General features: G+C 35.1%; 1 protein-coding gene across 1 annotated transcript in view; it reads right to left on the minus strand.

Moving 5' to 3' along the window:
* The window catches only part of lov (jim lovell), a 437,315-nt gene extending 418,052 nt beyond the window's left edge, over positions 1-19,263 (minus strand). The window contains exon 1 of the mRNA XM_069843710.1: positions 17,928-19,263. The gene's annotated coding sequence lies outside the window, so the exon portion shown is untranslated. The remainder of the gene's footprint in view (positions 1-17,927) is intronic.
* Positions 19,264-19,785: the final 522 nt, after the last annotated feature.

A 19,785-nucleotide genomic window follows, 5' to 3' on the forward strand; every position in this document is an offset into this window, starting at 1 on the left:
TACAATTTACAACTTTGACGCCCTACGACTGTTTCCTATTTCGATGACATCGGAACCGTCAAAGACGCCGTTACGAGCTGTCTGTGAGCTATTCTAACATAGGACCATCACTAGTTAATCATGTCACTCATATCGAAGCTAGAGGCATGTATTTGAGAGACAAAGATGTTTTGTAAATGAACTTTCATTGTTTCTTCAAAATTAATGTGATCTCGCCTCAGTTTTTTTTATATAGAGTGATTTATTTCAAAACGAATGATGCTAGCCACAATTTGTTATACCTCAAATGTAGAGTATCTTTGGGAGATGTTGAAAATTGTTTATTTATTCAGCTGGAAATTCACTTAATGACCAGTTTTTAACGTCAAATTAAGTAGGAGTTTTGATTTCCTGTCACGAAATGTGCAGAAAAGAAACATTAAAACTCAGCACTCTCCAATATTTTCTATTTTCCGCCTCCATCTTTGTCTCCCCATATGATTCGTATATCTCCAATGTCGTCTATCATCCGATATCTTCTTCTGTCCCGAAATCTTCTCCCGTTCACCATTCCTTCCAGTGCATCCTTCAGAAGTTAGAAGTGAAATATTCAAATTCCATAGCTTTTCACCTCTATTCGCCAAATTTGTATCATTCATGTCTATTAGTGCTCGTACAATATCAGTTTTCAAGTATGTAACGGCTTTACGATGTTGCTGGGCATTCAAATCGATTAAACCTATTAGTTTTTTTAGTTATAATTTTTTGCAATTGTTCTCTACTCGCATAAAAATGCTCCTTACGGTAGAAATTTAAGTTTTTTTTCTTTAATTTGAAGATAGGTGTATAGTTTCCTCATGCATTTACAAACAGAAATTGATCTGATTTTATTATCTGGCTTATATCTTCAGTTAAATAATTTACTTAATTAGGATTTACGTTTCACATATAAGCTTTAAAAATAATTTGGTGTTATTTTAATAATTAAAAAAAATATATACCAAATATGAAAGTGTATAAAAACCCAGACCAACTTCAAATCTTTACACTTTGAGTAACATTCCCTCAATGTTTAACTAAAATCTAACAAAAATTGCATCGCTAGAAGCTTTTTATACCTGCAAACATGCTGTAAAAGTAGTGTGCAAGAGCTACGAGAAAGGGCGCGTGTACTTGCAATTTAAATTTTGCACCTCAGACATTTAAATACGGTGGTAGAAGACATAAACTGACGCCAAGATAAAAACGATTACATTTCTCGAAAGAGCATCGATTATAGTATTTTCTAAATGTTGAAGTGAATTTTTTTAACAAAAATAACGAAATTTCACTCCTAACTCTGATTAAACCATAAAAGTTAGCTAAATGAGAATACAGATTTGGAAAGCTCGTATTTACTTACGTATTTCACACGCAATAAGTATAGATCCAACTTTTGTACTTTGGGCGTGGCAAATTATTAAAAATAAGAGTGAACGAAAGTTGTAGTTTTTTGTTGTTGTTCACTTTAACACTTAATTATATCGAAACCATAAAACACTCATTTTCTTAAACGTTAAAAAAATTCGAAGGACACTGATGATGAAATCACACCGGTGTTGAAACGGGCCCGTCTGTCATTAAGTTATATTACATTTTTATATTTTTAAACATTTAAGAAAATGAGTGTTTTACAGTGAAAATTGTTGCTATTTCAGTAATTATGTAACGATCATAACCATTTTCGTTCACAGGTTAGATCATTAGACTTCGGCCCATTATCGGTTCCTAGGTCTGCTTACATCTCACCTTCCTCTTGGCTTGCTTAGGATATCTTTCTTCATTCATTCTTTGTGATCTTTCCAGATCTGTCGATACGTTTCTATTTTGTCTGTCGTTGCAAATATTGCAAGGCCTTGCCTAATTTCTATGTTTCCAATTCTGACTTACCTTGTACAGCCTTTAACAGAAACTAAATATTTCAGCTCTGCTTCTGTTATCTTATTTTTTCTGTATCCAGGATTCATAATCGTAGGGCAATACTGATATTGCTATGTTTCGTAGAATTGAAGAGTATGATATCAAAACTCTCTCAGTCCATTTGGCCGATTTTATCATTTATATATAAAACATATATGATTTTTGAGACCTTTATCGTTATATTTTAAGATTAATTTCTTTCGAAACAAGCGCCAATCCTTGACTAAAAATTTGTATTATTGTGCATGTTACCTGAAAACTCGCTCAGTCCGTAGACCGGTAGATAAAAAAACTCGCTCACTCAGTCCGTAGACCGGTAGATAAAAAAACTCTCTCACTCAGTCCGTAGACCGGTAGATAAAAAAACTCGCTCAGTCCGTAGACCGGTAGATAAAAAATCGCTTAGTCCGTAGACCGGTAGATAAAAAACTCGCTCAGTCCGTATACCGGTAGATAAAAAACTCGCTCAGTCCGTAGACCGGTAGATAAAAAAAACTCGCTCACTCAGTCCGTAGACCGGTAGATAAAAAACTCGCTTAGTCCGTAGACCCTTGGGTAAAAAAACTCCCTCAGTCCGTAGACAGGTAGATAAAAAAACTCGCTCAGTCCGTAGACATTTGGGTAAAAAAACTCCCTCAGTCCGTAGACCGGTAGATAAAAAAAAACTCGCTCAGTGACCGGTAGATAAAAAAACTCGCTTAGTCCGTAGACCGTTGAGTAAAAAAACTCCCTCAGTCCGTAGACCGGTAGATAAAAAAAACTTGCTCACTCAGTCCGTAGACAGGTACATAAAAAAACTCGCTCAGTCCGTAAGCCAGTATATAAAAAATCGCTTAGTCCGTAGACCGGTAGATAAAAAAACTTGCTCAGTCCGTAGACTGGTAGATAAAAAACTCGCTTAGTCCGTAGACATTTGGGTAAAAAACTCGCTCAGTCCGTAGACCGGTAGATAAAAAAAACTCGCTCAGTCCGTAGACCGGTAGATAAAAAAATCGTTTAGTCCGTAGACAGGTAGATAAAAAAACTCCCTCAGTCCGTAGACCGGTAGATAAAAAAACTTGCTCACTCAGTCCGTAGACAGGTACATAAAAAAACTCGCTCAGTCCGTAAGCCAGTATATAAAAAAAATCGCTTAGTCCGTAGACCGGTAGATAAAAAAACTTGCTCAGTCCGTAGACTGGTAGATAAAAAACTCGCTTAGTCCGTAGACCTTTGGGTAAAAAAACTCGTTCAGTCCGTAGACCGGTAGATAAAAAAACTCGCTCAGTCCGTAGACCGGTAGATAAAAAATCGCTTAGTCCGTAGACAGGTAGATAAAAACTCGCTCAGTCCGTAGACCGGTAGATAAAAAACTCGCTCAGTCCATAGACCGGTAGATAAAAAAAAACTCGCTTAGTCTGTAGACCTTTGGGTAAAAAAAACTCACTCAGTCCGTATACCGATAGATAAAAAAACTTGCTCAGTCCGCAGACCGGTAGATAAAAAAATCGCTTAGTCCGTAGACCGGTAGATAAAAAAACTCGCTCAGTCCGAAGACCGGTAGATAAAAAAACTCGCTTAGTCCGTAGACCAGTAGATAAAAAACTCGCTTAGTCCGTAGACCTTTGGGTAAAAAAACTCGCTCAGTCCTTAGACCGGTAGAAAAAAAACTCGCTTAGTCCGCAGACCGGTAGATAAAAAACCGCTTAGTCCGTAGACCGTTAGGTAAAAAAACTCCCTCAGTCCTTAGACCGGTAGATAAAAAAACTCGCTCAGTCCGTAGACCGGTAGATAAAAGAACTCGCTCAGTCCGAAGACCTGTAGAAAAAAACTCGCTTAGTCCGTAGACTGGTAGATAAAAAACTCGCTTAGTCCGTAGACCCTAGGTAAAAAATCTCTCTCAGTCCGTAGACCGGTAGATAAAAGAACTTGCTCAGTCGGTAGACCTGTGGATTGAAAAAAACTCACTCAGTCCTTTCATAAAACTCGGCTGATCGCGTTTTGGTATCACATTATTCAATTCTAATTAGACTACATCTTTTTTTGTGATCGCTTTATAGTTCCATATAGCCATTGAAATTTTGCTACCTTATTCATTGTATCACTCTTGTCACATCCGCAGTAACTAAAATAGTTTATTGTTAGATTATTTTTGTTTTCTATTGCTATTTTGGATTTAATTTGTTGCTTGGGTTTTTTTCAATACATATTTTAAAATTGTATTGTTGACATCTTATGTAAAAATATATGAAATTTACAAATACAATAAATTACATAGATAGAAAAAGGAATGGTCTTTATTTATTCTTCAATTTACATATAAGTTTGTGTTGTCCATCTTACACAAATTATTGGCACTTAACGATGTCATTAGCTAGTGTAATGCACATTTTGTTTAGCGCAGGGTCGTCGACATAGGTTATCCAGTGTTAAAACTGAAAAAAACTACGTCTTTTGGACAACGAATCTTCTAAAAAAAATAAATTCACAATCCTGATGATGCAACAAGTGAACTCTTGGGTGTATTATTTCATATATTCATTGAAACAATCCTGAAATAATACAGATTCTAGTAACTCAAAGACATAATTAAGTATTGAGTGTCGCGAATATGAATCATGCTTTCTCACTATTATATTTTTATGATGAGTTTCGTATTACTCAGTTCTTTTATCATGTTGCTAATAACGTAAAGTTTTACAGAATAGGCCTACATTTTTTAACTATTGTATAAAAGATGTATATAATTTAATATTTACCAAAACAACATAAGCTTTCGTTTTCTGAATTTCATACCAAAGCTACTCTGTAAACTCCCAAAAGTAAATGGTGAAGGATGGGTAGAACGGAGAAAAAATTCTCTCTGGCACCTGGACTCGAACCCACGTTTTCAGCTCTACATGCTGACGCATTAACCACTAAGCCACACCGGATTCTAGTTCCGATGCTGGATTGAATCCTTCTCAGTTTAAGTTCTACCTCTCTGTTCCCCTTTGGTGGCCTACCCTCATGTACTGTGTCACAGTATATGTGACAGTGGCACAATGTCCAACACTATGTACAGAGGTGCACTCATTACGAGTAACTAAGTGGCCGGGGTCCGACGGAACAAGGCACCATCTTGAATCATGTAGTGATTACTTACGCTTATCATAATACTATGATGTACCGAAGTAAATATGATATTTCCGTGCAGGAATTCGGCATTACCATATGGTGAAGTAATAAGTAATATTCCATAAGTAAGACATGTTATTTCCTGTAACATTGAAGGTTTTTGTATATGTATTAATTACCATAGGTAGGAAGTTCGAATCAAAGCAGTGGAGTTCGGTTGAGTACAGCGAGGAGTACAGATGTCACCCGCGCCTCGACCTACTCCCGCTCGCTACAGACGATACGCAGTTCACATAAACAACGTATAGCAGCCGTGGCGAAAATGTGACTCATGAGCACATTGTGGCTCGCAATGATAGCTATGCATTTCTCTTGCTTCCTACCTCCCCCAACTCTCACCCTCTCACTCAATGGAGTCAAACTCCGTTCCATTTGTGTTTGTCTCTAACCTGCGATTGGCGTATCGTCGCAATGTTTCTCTCGAAACCATGTACCTCTACAAAAACGAAAGTTGGGAGGACGCATTTTTTTGCTGTCAATATGATGAGAATATTAAATATATGATTTGTTACAAGTATTACGAGGAAAAGGGTTGTATAACATAAAACGACATTATACTAATGTTACTCATGAAATATTAAAGGTTAAGTATTATTATTATTATTATTATTATTATTATTATTATTATTATTATTATTAACATCATCATCATCATCTCTGTAGGCTACGTCGATCCTTTTTCAGCAGATTTACGAGTAATTTGTGCTAGATGCAAGGACTTGACAAATGTTGAACTTTTCAAATCTTTGCCAAAAAAGGAAATATCCGAAGCTTCGTTCATTCGCTTGCTCTGTTGAAGCCATGTTCGCTACAACTTACGTTTGTGAAAAATTATTTTCAACAATGAAAATAGTAAAAACCAAATTTAGATCACGACGGACAGACAAATACCTTCGTGATAACTACAGTAAGTGACATAATTCCTGATTTTGAAACTCTGCCGCAGAGAAATTCTGAGGACAGCTCATTTTAGGTTCTGATAATGTGTCCTGTGTTTTCTTATTCATTTCTTTCTTCGTTACACTTACTAAACATTAGTTTCTAGCCTTGTACTGTATAAAATGATATTTAAGTGCTTGACGTAAGGAAAATGAAAATCTGTTAATAAGTCAGACAGTTGCTTCACTTCTCTTTCGGGTGTCCGCCTCCCTCCATAGGTGCTATGCACGTTGCAGGTTACACAGTGGCTCGGCGCACGATCACATTTTCGCCAAGGCTGATGTATAGTGTAATTCTGTGGTGAAAGGAAGAATACTTCGGAGCAGAAGAACTTATCAGATACATTAAGATACATGGGTCATATGCGGAGACTTAGAAGAAGGCGGAAAATACGAAATATTGTAGAATGCTGTGTTTGCAGTGAAAGACCTGCCCTTATGAATGAGAATTCGAGAATGGACGTTTCACATAAATCATAGATGTTTCCTAACTTACCTGTCAATTTTTATCAAACAATCGAATATCATTGGCACAAGACAATAGCTCTTAATAGCCTTCTGATATTCAGTTATTAAAAATAAAGCGCCGACTATAGTGATATAAATTTTACCTTCCTTTACAAATGTGTATTAGATCATGCTTATCCTATGTGGGACGAGAAATGTACAACACATGTTTTGTAACTTACTGTCGTAACCTTTTGAGCGTATACCTTTTAGAAATAGTCTCCTGCTTAGCTATGGAAACATAAAGAAAATGTATTCATCTGTTACATTAGCGAAAGAATTGTCTTAATTTAAAGTCGTGTATCACTGTAACTAGTTTTGTTTTGTCTTCGAAAATAATGAGACATTTAAGATTGCTTCATGCGAGGAAAAAGCCGTAATGAACAGATATGATTCTCTGCGTTTTTGTTCTTGAACACCTGAGAACCTGCGAAGATAATTTGTAAGTTCTTTAATGTAATGGACTAATGAACGTTTTATTGACGTTTCATGAAAGTCGTATAATTCATTTTTATTTTCAACATGTTGGCATTTCGATTACATCATTAACAGTGAAACAGTTTCTTTTGATGGGAAATTAAATTACAAACCTATTAGCTATGACAAGAGCATGAGAAATCAGAACTACAAAAATCGCACCGTACAAACGAATATAAATTCTAGAAAAATGCTCCTATTCTGAGGAACATTTTTTTAAATATTTGGCTTTCTTTTCTTGCTTTGTATTTATACATTTTCCCATATTTTGGCCGTTAACACTTAAGTACTTACGAACTACTTTGTGACTTACGTACTCGCGTGGATACGAATTAAAATATAAAATTCATAGTTCCACGTAAACTTTCTAGTTCATATGGGTCATTACTTGCCAAAATGCTCTTAAGTAATAATTTGCATGTATATACATCACGAAAGTAACACTGTAATACTTGTGGACTGATTTGCAACATTGATAGTCGATTGGGGGTTAGAGTGAACTCCAATTAAAAACACGAATTAAAATATGAAATATCCTGGTTCTACGTAAGTCTTCTAGCTCTTATGCATCATTACTTGCCATAATCCTCTAGAGTAAGAGATTTCACTTATAGATCATAAAAAAATAACACTACTACTTGTGGACTAATTTTATGACATTAGTAGTCGCTTGGGGGCAACAGAACCCCCAGCCTACAAAATTTAAATTAACGCAACAAATGACAGTGATAAACTGGAAGTTATCATGTAGTCATATTGCCGACACTCTTTCAGGAAGGTACTGATAAGCTGGGCAATATAAAGCAACGTAAAAATAATACAAACCAACATATGAAGAGTTCAGAACCATAGTGGGCCAAGCGCCATTTACTAAAACCGTAGAAAACAAGTGTTAAAATGAAGTTATTACCATAATTCAATGCAAACCTGTAGCAAGTAATATAAAGTACACATGTTAAAACTAAATGACATGTAAATCTTCATTACACTATGGTATTCACTTAATTTTCATCCTTGCTTTATCCATTTTTAAGAAATGGCGCTTGGTCCACTATGGCTCTGAACCCTTTATATCGTCGTTGTTCCTACAATAACTCCTATGTCACATATTTATCGATTTACAGATTTTTACTCTATTAAATAACTTACATAGTAATACAGCAAATAATAAAATCTTCTACGTGTAATTATATTTCTTTCTTTCGAAAATGTAAGAATTTACAATATCCTATGTACCACTGCCATAGAATGAGTAAATGTGTTTTTCTTACTACTGAAAAAAATTTTACATTTTGCACATAGTAGTTATTGCAGGAACAATGACGATAAAACACTGGGGATGAACATGACCCCCACGCGACTCCTTAAATGTTAAGTTCAGTGACAATATTGATAAATAGGCTATCTTACAGAAAAAAGTAGTCCAGTATTTGACCTGAAAGGTTCACTTTGAGGTCATTCATTGTACCATAATACAGAAATGTAAGATTAACTTCATACTTCGTTGTTTTTCACGCGGTCCGTATCGCTCTATTCTCTACTTAATATGCCTCAAGGTATTACATACAATAGTTTCATGAGGTAACTATTATGTTATGTCCATTTTCGGCTTTACTCTTCAAAATTCTCTTAAGTTTCTTCATCGAAACGGTGGAGAATGGAATGAGACAAATGACAAATAGGCTTGGAGCTCACATAAGATTCCTAGCAAGGACGCTCTTTCGCGTACCTTTTAATCGTTTCTCCTCAATTTCTCCCTCCTGTCGTCGTCATCATCATCATCATCACCATCATCATCATCATCATCATCATCATCATCATCACAATAGTCATGGTAATATTGTATACGTTATGTATTGAATTTTGTGATAAATAAATAGCAAATAAAATATGAGAAAGAACATACCTTTTGTATTTTATTGTTATAATTCGATTATAGACATTTCACACATTCATTTGGATTTCTTAAATTCCATGTCAATTTTTATTATAATCAGCTACTTTTATTATGAACGTGTTTGAACTTAGATTACTTCATAGGCAGGAAAATAATTTGTTTTAAATGGATTTATAATTCCGGCATGACATGCTCATAAGAAATCAAGACAACAAAGAAAAGGAAACATAAAAATTAATGTAAACTCTAGAAAATATGCGTATTTTCGTAAAATTTTCAACATAACTCTCTTTATTTTCTTTCTTCTGTCAAACACGTTTCTTATATCCTGATGTGCACAATTTAGTCTTAATATCAAAAGCAATTACAGAAAAGTTACAAAAAAGAAAGATATTTCTTTGACAAAATAAATTTTATAAGCCATAGAAGTTGCTATGAAAATATGTTAAGAAAAATAGGACAGTAAAATGGAGATATAATGGTAAGATCAGTGTTGTAGTTGGGCCGGAACGGGCCGGTACGCCGTACCGCCTAAAATAAAACTCGCTGTTAGCGTACCGGAAAAAAGTATAGACTCGAAAATATATTAATTATTGTTTAAATAAACTTCAACATACTTTGAAATGAAGGATGTTAGCTATTTGAAAAAACATTTTGATTTTGATATCTGGCGTAAAAGTAGCGGCTGGCATCTCATATCCTTTGCTTAAACGCTTGTCCATTCGTTGTTTTATCGAAAACCATGATCTGGCACTTCAGGAGTAGTTGTGATTTGTTAATTTCAAGCTTGTATAACGCCGTGGTATTTCTATAAGTAATTAACACTAACTTTATGGCATGGCGGTCAAGAAATCTGCTACACTGCTTTACTAATTTCAAAATTTACGTAGATGCCTTCGCATAACACTAATTTTATGATGTGGCGCCTCAAGAATTCTGTTGCAGTGATTCGCTAATTTTAAAATTCGCTCGGGCGTAATGCTAGTAGTTTGCTAGAGGAGGGAAATATTGTTACTTTTCGTGCGTTCATGAATCTTGAGTCCAGTTACATATTATAGATACTACTCAAATGTCAACTAAAGAATGTGAATGAGCATTTAAGAAAAGAAATGGTAAAATAATTCCTAGGATTTTTTTTCCTAAAAAGTGTTGGGCCACCAGTGCCAGCGTTTAATTTCTTGCCTTATATGCAAATTTATTGTGGCTGCGATCTCAAATGCAGATGCGGATGCATGACGAAGAAAAGAAGTGTAGTACGGGTCTAGTCTGACCAAGGAGATTTCAACAGTATCCCCTAAAATTTGTTTCCAACTACAGCACTGGATAAGGTAATGAAACCAGGTCATTGTTAGATAGCATTTTTGACATAATGGCGTAATGATATGGAAGTGTCACTACAGAACTCCGGTAGACGGAAAAGGAGCAACGATATCAGGGAACAAAATATGTAACACAATATTAATTTGGCAATAGCTGAATAACTAAAAGGCTTATGATATTGAACCTTATATGTAAAATGATAACAGAATAAAGTGCTTTGAGACGCTATACTATATTTATTTATACTACATTGATAAGATTTTAACAATTATTACCATTGTTTATTACTTAGTAGCTACAACAAATAGGCCTATGTATGTCGAGATCCTGTCAAGAGAGCGTAACTCTTATAATATAAAAGATGAATTGGGCATGCTGTTTATAAAATATGTAAAAAGGTCCTAGCTTTCTAAATGTGGTCTCAGGTTTCGAGTAGGATCGATGGTTTGCAAAGTAAAGGCACTTAATTACTACAATAAAATCGTGTGGCAGTTGTTTAGCAACTATAGGCCTAATGTTATCATGTTTTACATATTATAGATCTATTATATGTAGGCCTAAAGCTAATTCAAATTCAAGAGACATTTTCAATTGCAATGTTTACGTTTATATTATACTTAAAAATACATGTTGGGAATAAAATACTAGGTACATAAACGGTAATTTATAAACTCTTCATATATTTCATTGGATAAAGAGTAGACTAATTTTAAAGAAAACATATTTACGTCAAACTCTTCGAAACTAAGGTTTCACTGTCAATTTTTATTCTCAGTGTGTTGAAATTTCGATTATATTACTGACAAGGAAATAGTCTGTTTTAAAGCGAAATTATAAGAGCGTGTGAAATCTTTAGTGTATAAATTGTAAACACATGAACTCCAGAAAGTTTGATGTACATTACATTACGAAAAATAATAATATGTAGGCCTATAATTAAATGAACTAGAGGTATCTAATAGTTTAATATTATCTGAGAAGGTTGGAAATATTTTACATTAGAGCCAAGAAGAAAGATTACAAAAAATATGAAACATTTTAAGTTAATCAAGAGTTTTATAAATATATCTATAAAACATAGTTATACCCTTAGGAGAGCTTCATCTGGAAACCGTATTTTGAATCCCGCGCGAGATATATCGTGATTATGAGTCAACATGACGCCGACTCCGGCTAAAGTAACGCTGTACAAACATCTGTCACAGCTAGAAGTTAAACACAAGGCCATGGTTTTCATATTAACATCAAAACTTAGTCCTGTCCCTTTAAATATACAATAGCTTGCGATTTAAAAAATAATAGATTAAAAATGAATTGTTACTTACTTACTGGCTTTTAAGGAACCCGGAGGTTTATTACCGCCCTCAAATAAGCCCGTCATCGGTCCCTATCCTGAGCAAGATTAATCCATTCTCTATGATCATATCCCACCTCCCTCAAATCCATTTTAATATTATCTTCCCATCTACGTCTCGGCTCCCTGAAGGTCTTTTTCCCTCCGGCCTCCCAACTAACATTCTATATGCATTTCTGGATTCGCCCATACGTGCTACATGCCCTACCCATCTCAAACGTCTGGATTTAATGTTCCTAATTATGTCAGATGAAGAATACAATGCGTGCAGTTTTGTGTTGTGGAACTTTCTCCGTTCTCCTGTAACTTCATCCCTCTTAGCCCCAAATATTTTCCTAAGCACCTTATTCTCAAATACCCTTAACCTATGTTCCCCTCTCAAAGTGAGAGTCCAAGTTTCACAACCATAAAGAACAACCGGTAATATAACTGTTTTACAAATTCTAACTTTCAAATTTTTTGACAGCAGACTTGGTGATAAAAGCTTCTCAACCGAGTAATAACAGGCATTTCCCATATTTATTCTGTGTTTAATTTCCTCCCGAGTATCATTTATATTTGTTACTGTTGCTCCAAGATATATGAACTTCTCCACCTCTTCAAAAGATAAATTTTCAATTTTTATATTTCCATTTCGTACAATATTCTGGTCACGAGACATAATCATATACTTTGTCTTTTCGGGACTTACTTCCAAACCTATCTCTTTACTTGCTTCCAGTAAAATTCCCGTGTTTTCCCTAATCGTAAAAATAAATTGTTACTTATACTTAATAGGAATATGAATTTATAACCATGTATACCGTACAGTATATAAATATAATAGCTAATTGTCCAGAAATATCGACAGAATATGATATGAAATGTCTGGAAAAATTTTATATTAGTGCCAAACACAAATGTATTACAGTAAGTGGATTTTCATGACGATTACGATTCTTTTTTAATTTGCCGAGGGTTGTAATACATTTAGCGAGACTTTATTCTAAGTCCATAATTTTGAGATCTTTCGTGCTATTACTAGACGGACACACAATTTGATTTCTATAGCTAGAAGAAGTGTTACAAATATGGAATACCATTTTGTTTTTTTCGTTTTGGAACATACATGTTTTGAATACTGAACCTAAAATATCGTCCTGTTTATTGCTGAATGTCCCTGTGAATAGGACTATGATCAGTCATCCGGATTAGCCTGGTGTAACGAGCCCAACAGCGTAGGTGACCTCTCTGGTCTTACCTTGATGTTGGAATCTGTATGTAGTTTCGAAACTTGGAAATGTCAGGTTCCAGGACAGAGTGGATTACCCAAAACTCTAATTCGAATCATAGTCACCGTGAAAGCCTAAAACCTCATATGTTATAAAACGTTTGAAAGAAATAATTTCCTCAAGATCTAACATCTGTATCCTTAATAAAAATGTAGGTACAAATATGGAATACTATTAACAAGTTACAAGATTAACAAAATTGAAGTCCACACCTTTGGAGTAACGATTAGCGCGTCTAGCCGCGAAATCAGGTGGCCTGGGTTCGATTCCCGGTCGGGGCAAGTTACCTGGTTGAGGTTTTTTCCGGGGTTTTCCCTCAACCCAATATGAGCAAATGCTGGGTAACTTTCGGTGCTGGACCCGGACTCATTTCAACGGCATTACCACCTTCATCTCATTCAGACGCTAAATAACTTAAGATGTTGATAAAGCGTCGTAAAATAACCTACCAAAATTAAAAAAAAAAAAACCAAAATTGAAAAGTCAAAATTGCATCTACTAAGGAATGTACAGAACAATCATTCAATATCTTCATTAGAAGGTGTTTTTTTCCAAACGTAATACTGAATTCAGATGAATCGTCTCTCACGTCTTTTCTCGAACTTGTTTTATGGCTTCTTACATTGCCTTTTCATTTCACTGTTTTCTAAGTTTGTTGGAAGGTGAGGTTTTTCCTCCTCTTACAGGTGTCAACACTACTAACGAAACAGAAAACCAGGGTATAAATATGGAATACTAATAATACTAGTATTTCATATTTGTGATACATTAATGTTGTATGTCATAACTCCAAAACATATCATAATTTAAAAACGAAATCAATTAAACATAGGCTACATTGCTATAAAAGTAGATTATTTATCTTTAAGAATATATAGCCTATCATTAATATTTCTAACATCAAGGAATAACAATGTATATTCAAGAAAAAAACTTAGGCCTATTACCAAAATTTTCACTTTCCTCGAAAACACAATAATGATAAACGTTTCAACAGTTCAGCTTCTAACACACATTCCCGCGAAGGAGAGTATCAGTGCGTAGTAATTTGGAAGGCTTCCGCTAGAATAAGTTACAATGCGTCTCAGGCCGTATATCAAACTAGTTCATATTTTTGGTTCCCTATTTCATATTTGTAACACTTCCTCTATAAGTATAGGCTACATGATACAGGACCCTATCTATGACAACAGTGAACAAACCTCTATGTCCTAGGCGAGATTGGAACCAATGCCAGCGCTTCCATGTAACATCAAATCTGTACCTTATCTGTTACGATACAAAGATTGGCTGATTTTAAAGAATAATCATATTTAAGAAATAAATAAAAGTCAGACGTACTTGAAGTTTTAGGCTATTTCCATGTTTCATAACATGCTTACCAAACTATGCAACTCACAAAATATATTTTAAATAGTTCGAGAATAAATTTTGGTAGCTCATATAGTATTAAAAATTTGAAAGTCATATTGAGGTTAAATTTTCAGATAATTTGGAGTTTATATAGTAATAATTATTTTATAGTTTCCGTCTACAACTTATCTACAACTTATCAATTAATACAGAAACAATTTTCTGTTATTTCACATTATAAGGTTATAATTCCACTAATATTTTCGATTTTTTTTTAAATCATGTCTCTCCACCTGAAGATGATTTTTAAAAAGTCGAAAATATTAGTGAAATTATAACCTTGTAATGTGAAATAACAGAACATTGTTTCTGTATTAATTGGTAAGTTGTAGATGGAAATTATAAAATAATTATTACTATATAGTATGAAAAGCTTAGCAATGTTTTATGGTAGCATCTTTAACGAAAGTGTAAAAGATTTTATTGCAAATAATTATATATATATATATATATTTATATAAATGTAGACTTTGTAGCCTATCCAAATTTGTCATACTCTTAGAAATGATTTCACGAGAAACTTCTATTTGTTTTTATACGACCCTACACATAGACCTATATAGACTAGTGGGATTCCCACAACTAAATGCAGGGTGCCGCCGAATTTTTGTCCAAGACAAACACTAATGTTCTAGACAAGATTGGAATCCACTGTTATAGCCTCTATGCAGCGAAGGCTGATTGTTTTAAGCAAAAAATTATATTTAAAAGTAAATAAAATTTGTTTACACATATTTGTAATAATTGCAGCTAAACTCTTGTACCATGCGCACATGCCACGTGCATAAAGCGTAACTTTATAAAAATCAGTCTCATAGTTTAATAGTAATCGCTATACAGGAACAGGTAAATGGTATATCGTAAAACCACTTTTTCGTTATCAATATAATAATGAAAACGTGTACTCCGGTTAAAATCTAAACCTATATCTTTACAGAATCTTAATATTTTCTCTTTAGGCTATATTTTATGTAATGGAATATTAAAATTCATATATTAATAGATCATTATATTAAATTTTTACGCACCTATATCGTTACCACAATAAACGAATAGGTAGGCCTATATAAATATTTGTAACATTGTGTATTAGTAATGATTTTTATAAATGTAACTATCAAACGTTATTGTATTGTTAAAAGTATTTCAGTGTGTCACTATATTAATTGTTTTTCTGTTCACCTGACATTAGAGGCACATACGGTGGAATTCCCATAATTATATCAAAGCGCGAGGTGAACGTCTAGCTGTGACAACACTGGAAAAACATTCATACCTATACAGGAGTACGAACCCACTACCATAGCTTACACATAACGTGAAACCTGTATTTTTATGTGTTGTGTTTTTATGATTAAATAATTTTGAAAATAAGTATTGTTTCAATAATGAAACAAACTTGTTTACACACACTTGCAATGTGAAATTACGATCGCGTACTATAAGTGACGTAACACTGTTTTTTTTAAGCAGTAACACTTTCAGCAAATAACATAAATGATGTAACACAATTCGACAGTCGCATGATGATATAGAGATGACTACGTACATTGTACAACTAATTCTTTTACAGGAGAAAGTTTCGAGTAGTGCTTTGTCATAAATCTTACAATAACGACATTTGTTAACATTAACTTTATTAAACGTGACACAGGGAACCTGACGCACTTTGTTTCATTCGTAAGTTTTAAGCGTCAAAGCGTAACCGCTCGTAATTCGGAGTAATAGATTTATTTTTATCTACACATAGTGACATTTACGTTATGTTATCGCTTATAGTCCAGTGAACACGACACTTGTTGATGATGAAGCTTAAAATGAATTTAATTGAAAGTATGTTGTATCATACGCTTTGTTTCGGAGTAATTTTACATTTTATTCGTTGTGTAAATATGTAAAAGTTGCATGAGGAATATACAAACGGATGTTATAATGATTTTACAGCACTTTCGTGGGAAGTGACATCATGTAATGCATTAACATAAATTATCTGATAATATCGCAGTTTGTCATTTATAATTAAAATGCAATTAGCTAATTTTGTTAAGCGATTAATGTTATAAACGAGTTAAAATTTTTCTGTGATTCATACTGAGATTTGTGAACTTACTCATGTCTAAAGATGTAAGATATATATATATATATATATATATATATATATATTTGATGTCAATATTTACGTCCATGTAATGTGGACCTCACAATTTTTGTATCCGGTATCACAATTACATTCATTACAGTTACATCTTTTGTAGACGCTCTTATAATTTAACTTTCGACCCATTTAGATAATTCAAAATTGACACTTTTACGACTCTGTTCTTGATTTTCAGAACACTTACATCAAACACACAATGTTTCTAATAATACTTGTTACTAAAACATACTACACCATTGCCCAATATGTTCGTTATTATGTATGTTTCTTGTGTACATTTCATTTTCAGATCTCACTAATTTTCTACATATTATACTTCACTATCCTAATTAACCTCCCCCGCCATACTCCTCACCTATTTTCATTATCTCTATCGTTTTACTTAACTTCCTATTACACTCCTCTAATCCATTCAAAATCGACACTTTTATCACTCCGTTCTTGATTTTCAATTCACTTAGACTATATCGAACAGACTCTAAAGATGTACTTAATCACTTTATTTTGGTATATTTTAAACAATTAAAGCTGTGAATGAATAGTTAGCAAGTGATTTTGTTTTAAGTAACATCTAAGTTTTAAAAGAATTCTACAAATTGACGGTTTATTAACTTTTTTCCTTCCTCTAAAAGCGTGAAATTAACATTTGTAAATGTAAATTTATTAATAGTGTATAAAAACATTGCAATAATTTTGTCAAAATAGTCGGGGCTACGATAAATTATAAATACTAAAACGTAAAAAAGATATTATTTAATTTGTATACTAATTTCTACATCATAAACCTGTTACAAATGTATACAACAGCTCAGCACATATCGTAAAGTGCAGACGAGCGTATAGCTGTGGATGTAGGCAACGCGTCCGTTAATATTATTATTACTATTAAACTTTCAGGGTCACGAAACTTGGACAAAGAAATAAAACTCCGCTTAGAAACCGTTAGAATATTCACTCCTTTCAAACTTCTGAACTGCTGAGTGAGATACACAAATGCTGGTCTGTTAAAATAGTACCTACGCGTAAAGAATAATGTGTCATTCTATCTTGAATTTAGCGACAGGTGCTAATATACGAACGTAGAATTAAATTTTGTCACTAAAACGTATAGATAAATTCTTTGATTTTATCAGTAATGTGTTATAATAAAAACCACTTCTAAATTCGCTTGCAATGTTTATATACATTCCAAAGTCTTCCGTTGTAAACCACATGGCATGACAACAATTTCCGCGGCTGTCGTAATTCACCTGTCTTTCCTTAAGTTGGATTGCAAAGCCACGCTCGAACAAATGATCACTAACATGGAACTGCAATTTGTTTTATATACGTTAAAATTCCCCATAAACATCTTGTCACTTCTGGAATGCGAATTCTTGAAACTATAATTTGTTGTCATCAGTCAAAATATTAAGTGGACATATTTATACCGATGACACAACGAAAAGAAATTTCCCTGCAGTTGTTAAGAAGAAGGAAACTTGGGTCATATACTCACCTAGTCATTCACTTGTTTTATTTTTTTGTTTATTTCTGACGAGTGAGAAGATGGTCCGTCTAATGGGCCACTTTCCTCGTCGGTTGTAACGTCCGGCGAGGATCCTTCGCAGAGGGAAGGGATATCCCGCTCGTCCGTCGGTCTGAAGGTCGCACTCTAGGACATCGCGTTCACAACAGGGGGTGAGCCGTAAACACAGTTAACCCTTTTATGCGATTGTTGCGAAGACGACAAGGGATGAGGGTGAGTTGTCGTACAGTTTCTACTTGTGCACTGGCAAATTTATTAGCCAAGTCTATTCTTTTTTATTATTAATTTCTTGTTTTAGCTTGGAGTTCGCTCTTGTGTGTTTTCTTCTTTGTCTTCTTTTTCTTCTTTTTTCTATTTCTTACATGCAGAACGGTGATCACTGACTTGCGTAGTAGTTCAGATGAAAACAAGACTCCTCCAATCACAATCGTTCACTCATTTCCACTTATTTCTGCGTAGCTTTATCTCTCTCTTCGACACACACACATACACACGTATTTCTCCTCAGTCTGGCGAGAGTTGTCCAAACGTTTAATTTTCCGAGACGCACGTCAGTCTGTCGGCTACATATAATTAAGCAGTTATTGATTAGCAAACCGCAAGAAAGATGATACGCGTACAACGGTTATTTACACACCGGACTGTGGAAGGGGTAAAAATAATCTATATTCTTTTCCGCGCTTTTTATTAACTGTCGTTCTCTCTCTGTCTAACACTGGGGTTCCGAAAAACGTTCAGTCATCACTTCACCATCTCTCCCGATACGTGTTCACTGTGTTGCTATGGTTTCTGTGAGGTTAAAGATTCTCCATGCCCCAAAACTGCAGACTAAAGCCCTCCTACACATACACACACAGGCCTATATATTTAACAAATTGCCTTACGGCACACAAACAGTTAAGGTCACGTGATAGGCGAGTTTACACCACACCGACTCGCACGCGACGTCGGTTCTACACGTGTCCCGACACACACGTACACACGCGCTCAGGGATTCTCACACCACGTCGTCGTAGTGGTCTGCAGCAGGCTCAAACGACGTCCCTTGGCAGACAGCGAAATGTCAGCGACGTCCGATACCGGAGAGCGCGCGCCGAAAAGTTTTTTTAAAAAGGGGAGACAGAGAGGGGAGTGCCCGCACGTGAATTCGCTCGCAGGACACGGCCGCGACTGTAAGGCGGGAAAGGCGTATGATTGGGGCCGGACTTGTCGAGGAGTAGGAGGCAAGTTCCCACCACTACGTATTCCTCTTGTGTAAATCTACTTGCTACTTGGAGTAGGAGCTAGAAGGAGATGGACTGACTCCTGCCCGTTGTGACTCGGCCGGCTAAAGTCTTGCGTCCCCCCTTAGCCTCGTAGTCGTCGTCGGCGGCGACGTAGTTGTCCAAGTAAAAGCGGGACCATCACTCCACCTCTCCGCCTTGTCTCTAGAGAAGGAAGGAAGGCAAACGCGAATGATGATGAAGTTTGAGGCGAAGAGGAGGACGGCGATAGCGGTGGTGGGAAGGGAGGTACGCTACAAGACAGAGATAGCCAGAAAGAGATGGATGATCTAAGAACACCGTTGAGATAGCAAAGTAGATCTAGCGGATACTTGAGTTTAGTAAGCATTCATCACTCGACTACCCTCTTACTTGTAGACGTCATTGACAGCTAGTGACAGGTAGTTCTCAAGTCTTCCACAAGTTTCGTCGTTAGAGAAAAGTTGTGTTTTATATCGTAAACCTTCGTCGGGGTACGATGAACTCAAAATTATTCCGCACTGATTTAGAAATTACGTCGCCGATTCGCTTTGATATGCCTGATAACTTTTATAGTAGATTCCCCT

Source organism: Periplaneta americana, chromosome 13 (assembly GCF_040183065.1).
Source record: "Periplaneta americana isolate PAMFEO1 chromosome 13, P.americana_PAMFEO1_priV1, whole genome shotgun sequence".
Lineage (NCBI taxonomy): Eukaryota > Metazoa > Arthropoda > Insecta > Blattodea > Blattidae > Periplaneta > Periplaneta americana.